Genomic DNA, 7,500 nt, shown 5'->3' with positions numbered 1-7,500 from the left:
CCCTTAGGTTAGAGAACACTGGAAATGACATCTCTCCCCTCCACCCTCCACCACCACCACCACCACCACCACCACCACCACCACCACTCCCCATCGTTGTCTATCCTGACACAAAGGTGCCCCAGACAGACAGTGTCGGTAAATTCAACTCACTCACTCACTCACTCACTCACTCACTCTCGGAATACAGATCATTTGAACTTACATTCGTGATTTCCACCATTTATTTATTTATTTATTTATTTATTTATTTATTTATTTATTTATTTATTTATTTTCTCCTCACTTCTCTCTCTGACCTTTGGCTCCATTTCTCGTCAAAATGCCATGTAAACACCCCCGGATGGGACTCTGAGGTCCATTGGTTTAGTATGTTGATGTTGAGGTTCTGTGCAAATGTAGTCAGAAATGCTTAGTCTTCACACACACACACACACACACACACACACACACACACACACACACACAGAGGTTTGAGGCAAAAGCTGTTGACAAACCTGTTTGTATCCTAAACAGAGTTGTGTGGCACTGAGAACCAGGATTCCATACTTTCTGGAATGTTCTGTTCACCAATATTCTGGGTTCTCTAGGCTTTCATTTGGGGGACAAAGTCCTGAACTGACTGCTGAAGTGGTGGAAGATTTTCTCTCTCTCTCTCTCTCTCTCTCTCTCTCTCTCTTTCTCCTTTTTTTTTTTCCTTTCTTTTTTTTTTTTTAAACAAAGAAAAACAGCAATGTTGTCATGACACTGGTGGAAGAGCGGTTTCAACATTTTTGGCTTGCTCGCTTGCTCTCCGGCTCTCCCCATCCTCTGTTATCTATGTCTGCTTCTTGGAAGGACACAGCACAGCGACAAGGAGAAAAGGGAAGGAACTTGTGGGTGGAAGAATTTCATCAAAGAACTGGCTCTTTTGCTCATCCCTCTTCTTTCCTCCCATCTCCTTCTGACACACCCGCTCCTCCCTTCCTTCCCCACTCCAAACAAACTTGCTCACAAGTATTTCTCTCTTTCTCTCTCCCTCTCCACCCCGCCACCCCCCCCCCGCAACCTCTCTTTCCCATGATTGACTTGCAAATGAATAAATAAATGAATAAATAAATGAAAACACACGTTGGGCCCGGCGCGGTGGCGCAAGTGGTTAAGGTCCTCGCCTTGAACGCCCGTATGGGGTCCCATATGTGTGCCGGTTCTAGTCCCGGCAGCCCCGCTTCCCTTCCAGCTCCCTGCCTGTGGCCCGGGAGAGCAGTCGAGGACGACCCAAAGCTTTGGGACCCTGCACCCGCGTGGGAGATCCGGAAGAGGCTCCTGGCTTCAGATCGGCATAGCATCGGCCGTTGCGCTCACTTGGGGAGTGAATCATCAGATCTTCCTCTCTGTCTCTCCTCTCTGTATATCTGCCTTTCCGATTAAAAAAAATAATAATAATAGTAAAAATAAATCTTAAAAACACACACACACACACACACACACACACACACACACACACACAGACACACACACACACGCAAGAACAGACCTGGCTTTCACATTGAAGGAAAATGTAACTAGTTTTATGCCCACTTTAATGTCCACACTGTTTGGGGGAGTGGTGATGGAGATCTTATTTTGCTGCCTTCAGTGGAGAGAAAAAAAAAAGGGGGGGGGCTTTCAACACAGGGTTACTCAAATCCAGTAAACGTTCCTAAGGGGTGCAGTAATTGGGGAACCGGGTGGCAACAGTTGGTCGCTACGCCGCAAAGGTGAGCGCGATTGTGCCGAGACAGGTGAGAGAAAACACTTAAAGCGGGTGCTTGATTTTACTCGGACACTGTCAGTAAAAAGCAGTCCTCTCCTGTCAGTGGGTCCTGGCTAATGAACCACTGTGACTGAAGCGAAACATATCGGAAGGCGGCTTTGTTATGGAATACGCTGGGGTGCACCGGTGACACCCAAGAGCAGAAAAACCAAGCCCAAAGAAAAAGTGCCTGCCTGCCCGCCCCTCCGCCTACCACTCCCCTCTCCCTGTCCCCACCCCCACCCCCCGGCCCCAGCACCAGGGAAGGAAGGAAGGAAGGAAGGAAGGAGGGAGGGAGGGAAGCTGTGTTTAAGTGATGGTGGGTGGGTCTTGTGTACATCTTGCAAGTCACCTCCCCTCATCCACATCTCCTTTCCAAGGCCGGAGCCAGCCAGAGACAGAGAGAGGGCCGGGGCCAGAAAGCAGCAGCCTTTGTTTTGGAAGCCACTGGCCTGTGGGACTCAAGCTCTCCAAGAGGCCTCATTCATTGCCTTCATTGAAATGCAGACGGTTGGTTCACTTTCTCTCTACTCCACCCAGAGCCATGCATACCTGCCCTCAGGCGTTTGTCAGTGAAAGGATCTGCCTCTCTGACTTGGGGCAAAGGTCAGCCAGAGTCTGTCACTCACTCCCCTTCGCTCTGGAACTACAAAGTGGGATCTGGCCACTGCTTTCTGACTGGCACGGGGCAGACCGTGAGTGGTTCTCAGGAACGACTCCCTTCTGATGTGGCCTTTCCATTGGCATATGGATTCACTCTCCCATCCACCACCTGAACCATGTGAATGCGCGTGATGAACCTGTGGGTGTATTTCTGTCACTCAAACAAGCAGAATCGCTCAACATCAAGCATCCCTCCCTCTCGATACAGCAATCTAGCTGAACCTATTACTTCCAAACACCTGAAGCGAACACCTTACCTGTCCTTGTGTAGGTGCGGCGGGCGGGCGGGCGGGCGGGGTGGGGGTGGGGTTGACAAGGGCTCAAGCTGATCGCGGTTGCAGGAATATGCTAACGAACTAGGCCCCATGCCCCGTGCCAGGCCCAGTTCTCTGCTTGGATCGGCATTGGACCGAGCGAACAGGACACAGCAGTCCGGAGCCTTGGCCAGAGTCTCGCGCTGCTTACATCTCACAGTCGGCGCCTGTTTAGAAAAGAAAAAATTCATCCATCCATTCACCCATTTTGTTTTTATTGGAAACACGGATATATATATATATATATATATGGAGAGAGAGAGAGAGAGAGAGAGAGAGAGAGAGAGAGAGAGAGAAGGAGAGACAGAAAGAAATATCTCCTGCCCGCTGGCTGGTTCACTCTTCAAGTGGCCACAACAAACAGCCACAAAAGGGCAGAGCCAAAACCAGGAGCCGGGAGCTTCTTCCCGGTCTCCACCATGCAGGCGGGTGGGTGGAGAGTCCCAAGGGTTTCTGCCGTCCTCGACCGCTTCTCTAGGCCACAGGCAGGCAGGGAGCTGGGCGGAAGTGGGGCATCTGGGACATGAACCGGCGACCATTGGGGGATCCCGGCGCGTACAGGCCGAGAAATTTCGCCACTAGGCAACCGCACGCCTGGCCCAAAAGACAACTCTTGTCTTCCCCTCGTCTTCTTGTCTGGTCCGGGGAGATGCACGCTGTCGACATGTCTGGCCCGGGCCTTGTATGTTTGGCACATACGGACGGCCTGATGATCTATGGGTAACTTGCTGTTTTAGTCCAGGCAGGCCTTAACGTGGTGCTCTCCGACGGGAGCTACAGCCTAGCTGACAGGGGGGAGTGCCTGCCTGCCTGCCTGCCTGCCTGCCCGCCTGCCTGCCTGCCTGCCCGCCTGCCTGCCTGCGGTGGTTTCCCTAGCAGGCAGGACAGTCTTGGGACCGTCTGGGGGCTACTGCGGTCTGGCCTGCCTGATGTGATTTTCACCCAGTCAGTCCCGGAACTTTGCTGACAGCTGGGTGTTGCGGCCTAACCCGGCTGGCCCGCCTGCAACGCACCCATCTCTTCTTTTGCGTGACTGGGTGCATCGCCCTAGCTCGATTCTGGCTCTCACGCTCCCTCTGCCCCAGTCTCCTCCGTCCCTCCGTCCCCCCCCCCCCGTTCCTGCGTGAGCCAGTGGGTGCTGTGGCACAATCTGAGATGGCCAACCTCACAGTCCCAGCTATCGCCATCGGGCTGGGGTACAGCAGCCTAGCCTGGCCTGGTCCACCACCAGCCCTTCTGTGAACTGGGGGATGCTAGCCAGTGAACAGTTCAACCCAGCCTGGCTTGCGTCCCGACCCGGCCTGGCTATTTGTATGTGTGTTTTGGAAGGCAGCTCTCCTCTGCGCTCGCATCTTTTTTTCTCCCTGACAAAGTTTCATAGGCTCTGGGACTCTCCCAAACCCTCTCCTCCCCGCATTGAATTCCTCCACATTGTCACACTGGTACAGATCATCTCCGGTCACGATTCCTTCATTGCGGTTATGGACCATGCAGAGGGCGCAGCATCTTATTGCCCAGATAAACTCAACAGTTTCATTTCTGAGGGCCACAGATAGGATGACCCAGCTGTTTCCTACCAGAACGAGATACAGAGAGAAAGGTCTTGTGCCTGTTGCTTCACTCCCTAGAGCTGAGCTCATCTGAAGCCAGGAACTTCTTCTGGGTCCCAGGCCTTGGACCGTCCTCTACTGCTCTCCCAGGTCCCCAGCAAAGAGCTTGGGAGGTGGAGCAGCAGCCGGGTTAGGAACAGGCCCCCATATGAGATCCCGGTGGATGCAGGGCCAGGATTTAGTCGCTATCCTAGGGTGTGGAGGGGAAGAGTCGCGGGGTCGGTTGGTTCACCATTTCTCATCCTGTGGAACTAAAGGGAAAGGGCGCTCTGAGGGAGAGATCCGGGCGCCTGTGCCCGAGTGGTGGGTGTTGTGTGCGGTCGGCTCTGCTCTGCCGACAAGTCAAGGGGACTTGAGGACGGCAGAGCAGGAGGACATACGGGCCGGCCTGTGCCCTTCCTGCGCTCCCGGATGCCTAAGGAGTTCTCTGTGGTTGATTGGGAGTTAAAAGATAATACGCCGCCGCCGCCGACACGAAGGCCTCGGCCTCGCAGGTGGCCTTGCCTGACACCTACTTCTCTCTCCCTCCGTGTTCTGGACCCTGGAATCCCGGCCTGGCTGCTCCCTTTCTCCTTTTCCTCATCTGGACCTTACCTGCAAATGGCGAACAGAGAAGACTGAATTATTATTCATTGTTGTCACATTCTCACTAACTCAATTTCAATCAATCTGTCTCTCCCTCCCCCTCTTTTCCTCTCTCTTCTTTCACGTCTCTAACCTGTTTCCATGGCACATCTTTTCTGTCCCCGAGGAGGAACTTCTTGGGTCTTGCAAGAGCTCACAGGAAGGACAGACAGACGCAAGGGCGCGGCAGTATTCCTCCACTTTCAAGTCCCTGTGGCTCCACTTCTGATCCGGCTCCCTGTTTGTGGCCTGGGAAAACGGTGAAGGGTGGCCCAAGTGTTACGGGACCCTGAACCTGCGTGGGGAGCCTGGAAGAAGCTCCCGGCTCCTGGATTTGGGTCGGATCCAGTCAGCTCCGGCCGTGGTTGTGGCCATTTGGGGAGTGCACCGGCGGGCGGATGGAAATCTTTCTGTCTGTCTGTCTCTCCTTCTCTCTGCAAATCTGCCTTCCCGATGAAAATAAGTCAACTTCAAGGGGGGGGGGGGGGGCGGGGGACGACAACAGAAAGCGAAAGTAAAACAGTTGGGGGGGGATACTGGCATTGTGGCACCACCGCACACACGCTCAACAGCCCGTCAGCAGACACACTGGCCTTGCCGTATGGGAACACCGATTTCATCTTGTTCCTGGCTCCTGGCTTCGGCCTAGCTTGGCCTCAGCTGCTGTGACACAGGAGGGAGAGAGTCCTTCCACACTTTGTGACAATGCCGCCTAGGGAGGGCCATCCAGGGAGAGACAAGGATGGAGGAAAGGTCTCTTGGCACATATTGTGGGAACGGACTTGGGGTGAGGCGCTGACTGGGTTTTAGCTGTGTGTATAGGGAAGTCTTTGCTGTCCCAACGTGGTTGGGAGCATTGAGATGGACTGAACTGGGTTTCTGATTTTTGTGAGGCAGTCTCAGTCTCTCTCTCTCTCTCTCTCTCTCTCTCTCTCTCTCTCTCTCTCTCTGTCTCTCTCTATCTCTCTCTGTCTCTGTCTCATTACCGGATGAGGTTCCCCGGGAGAGCTGGGCCTGGAAACACATGGCCCAAGGGATGAATCTGGAACTGACCCCTGGGCTCGAGACTCAGCGTTGTCGTTGTTATCTCTTGCCTTTGCTCTTCCTGCTCCCCCATCCTTCATCTTCCCCGCCCCATCACAGCCCCAACTAACTCCACACCGGGAACCGCAGCGTGTTTCAAGAATCGAATCGCGGGGTCTGCGCGCCATCTAGTGGCCACAGTATCGGATCGGACATGAGGCGAAAGCCAAGATGGCGCTGACGGCAGAGGTCAAGATGGCGCCCGCATGTAAACTAGTCTCAAGTCTCGCGGGGCCTCGGGGTGGCGGTTGGCGTGGAGTTTGGGGGGTCGAGGAAAGGAGGGAGGGGGAGGGAGGGAAACAGTCGGTTTAGCGCAGGCGCAGTAAACACAGTCGGGCTTCTGGCTTGCTGGCCCGTGCGGCGGCGGCGGCGGCGGCGGCGGCGGCGGGGGCGGGGCGGGCGGGCGGTCGGTCGCGCGGCGCTGCACAAATGCACAAACCGTCCTTCCACCGACCGGGCCGGGACTGCACTGTGTGTGCGTCTCTCTAGGTGCTCTCCTGCTCCGTCCAGGCGGGGGAATCTGTTGCCTCCCTAGGGATGTTTCCTTATTTCTTTCTTCTTGGATCTCTCCTTTCCTTTTAGACTCCCCCTCTCTCTGTTTTGATTGCTGAATACCGCCGCTTTCCTCTCTTTCTTTCGCTTTCTCCTTTGACCTGTCCCCTCTCCTTCTCCCACTCCCCTGCGTCTCAAAGAATTTCACTTCTGACTCCCACCTTTATTCGACATTGTTCATCTTTACATTCTCTCCCTTTTCCTAGAGCCTTTTCTCTCGCGGTCTCATTCTGGATTTATTTTCTTCCCTCATCTCTTTCACTCGTGTCTGTCTGGCCGTTTGTTTTGTGTGTGTGTGTGTGTGTGTGTGTGTGTGTGTGTGTGTGTGTGTGTGTGTTTCCCCTACTGCTTCCATTGCTTCCCTTTATGTTGTCTTTCTCCTTCCCTAGTTTTTGTGTTCCTGTTTTTTTTTTTTGATTCTTACTTTTGCCTTCCTTTCAGTTCTCATTCTCATTCTCTCTCTCTCTCTCTCTCTCTCTCTCTCTCTCTCTCCCTCCCTCCCTCCCTCCCTCCCTCCCTCCCTCCCTTTTCTCTCTCGATGTTGGTGGTTCCTTTTTATTTTCTGGCTGCCTTTTCCCTTTACCTGTGTGTGACCAAGTGTATCCCCCCTTCCCCCAAGAATGTGCTGATAGGTCAGATTTATGCTGTCACAGCAGATGCGTGGTCATTCACTACTCCAACACGATTCTCCCCAATCAAAACAAAATGTTCACATTTCACCAGTAACAGTCACAACACAGTTTGGTTATAAATGAGAGGCAAGGCAAGGCAAGGCAAGCGACCTGGCGGCCGGGACCAGCCGGTACCCCCTGCAAGGGGAGGGAGGGAGGGAGGGAGGGAGGGAGGGAGGGAGGGAGGGAGGAGATGACACACATTTCCC

General features: G+C 53.9%; 1 pseudogene; it reads right to left on the bottom strand.

The window, feature by feature from the left end:
* Positions 1-7,500, bottom strand: part of LOC121162705 — a 15,533-nt pseudogene that overhangs the window by 6,104 nt on the left and 1,929 nt on the right.

This window comes from Ochotona curzoniae, unplaced genomic scaffold (genome assembly GCF_017591425.1).
Source record: "Ochotona curzoniae isolate NIBS_2020 unplaced genomic scaffold, NIBS_Ocur_1.0 contig_533, whole genome shotgun sequence".
Classification (NCBI taxonomy): domain Eukaryota; kingdom Metazoa; phylum Chordata; class Mammalia; order Lagomorpha; family Ochotonidae; genus Ochotona; species Ochotona curzoniae.
Note: the sequence above shows the minus strand (reverse complement) of the source record. Positions and strands in the feature narration are given on the sequence as shown.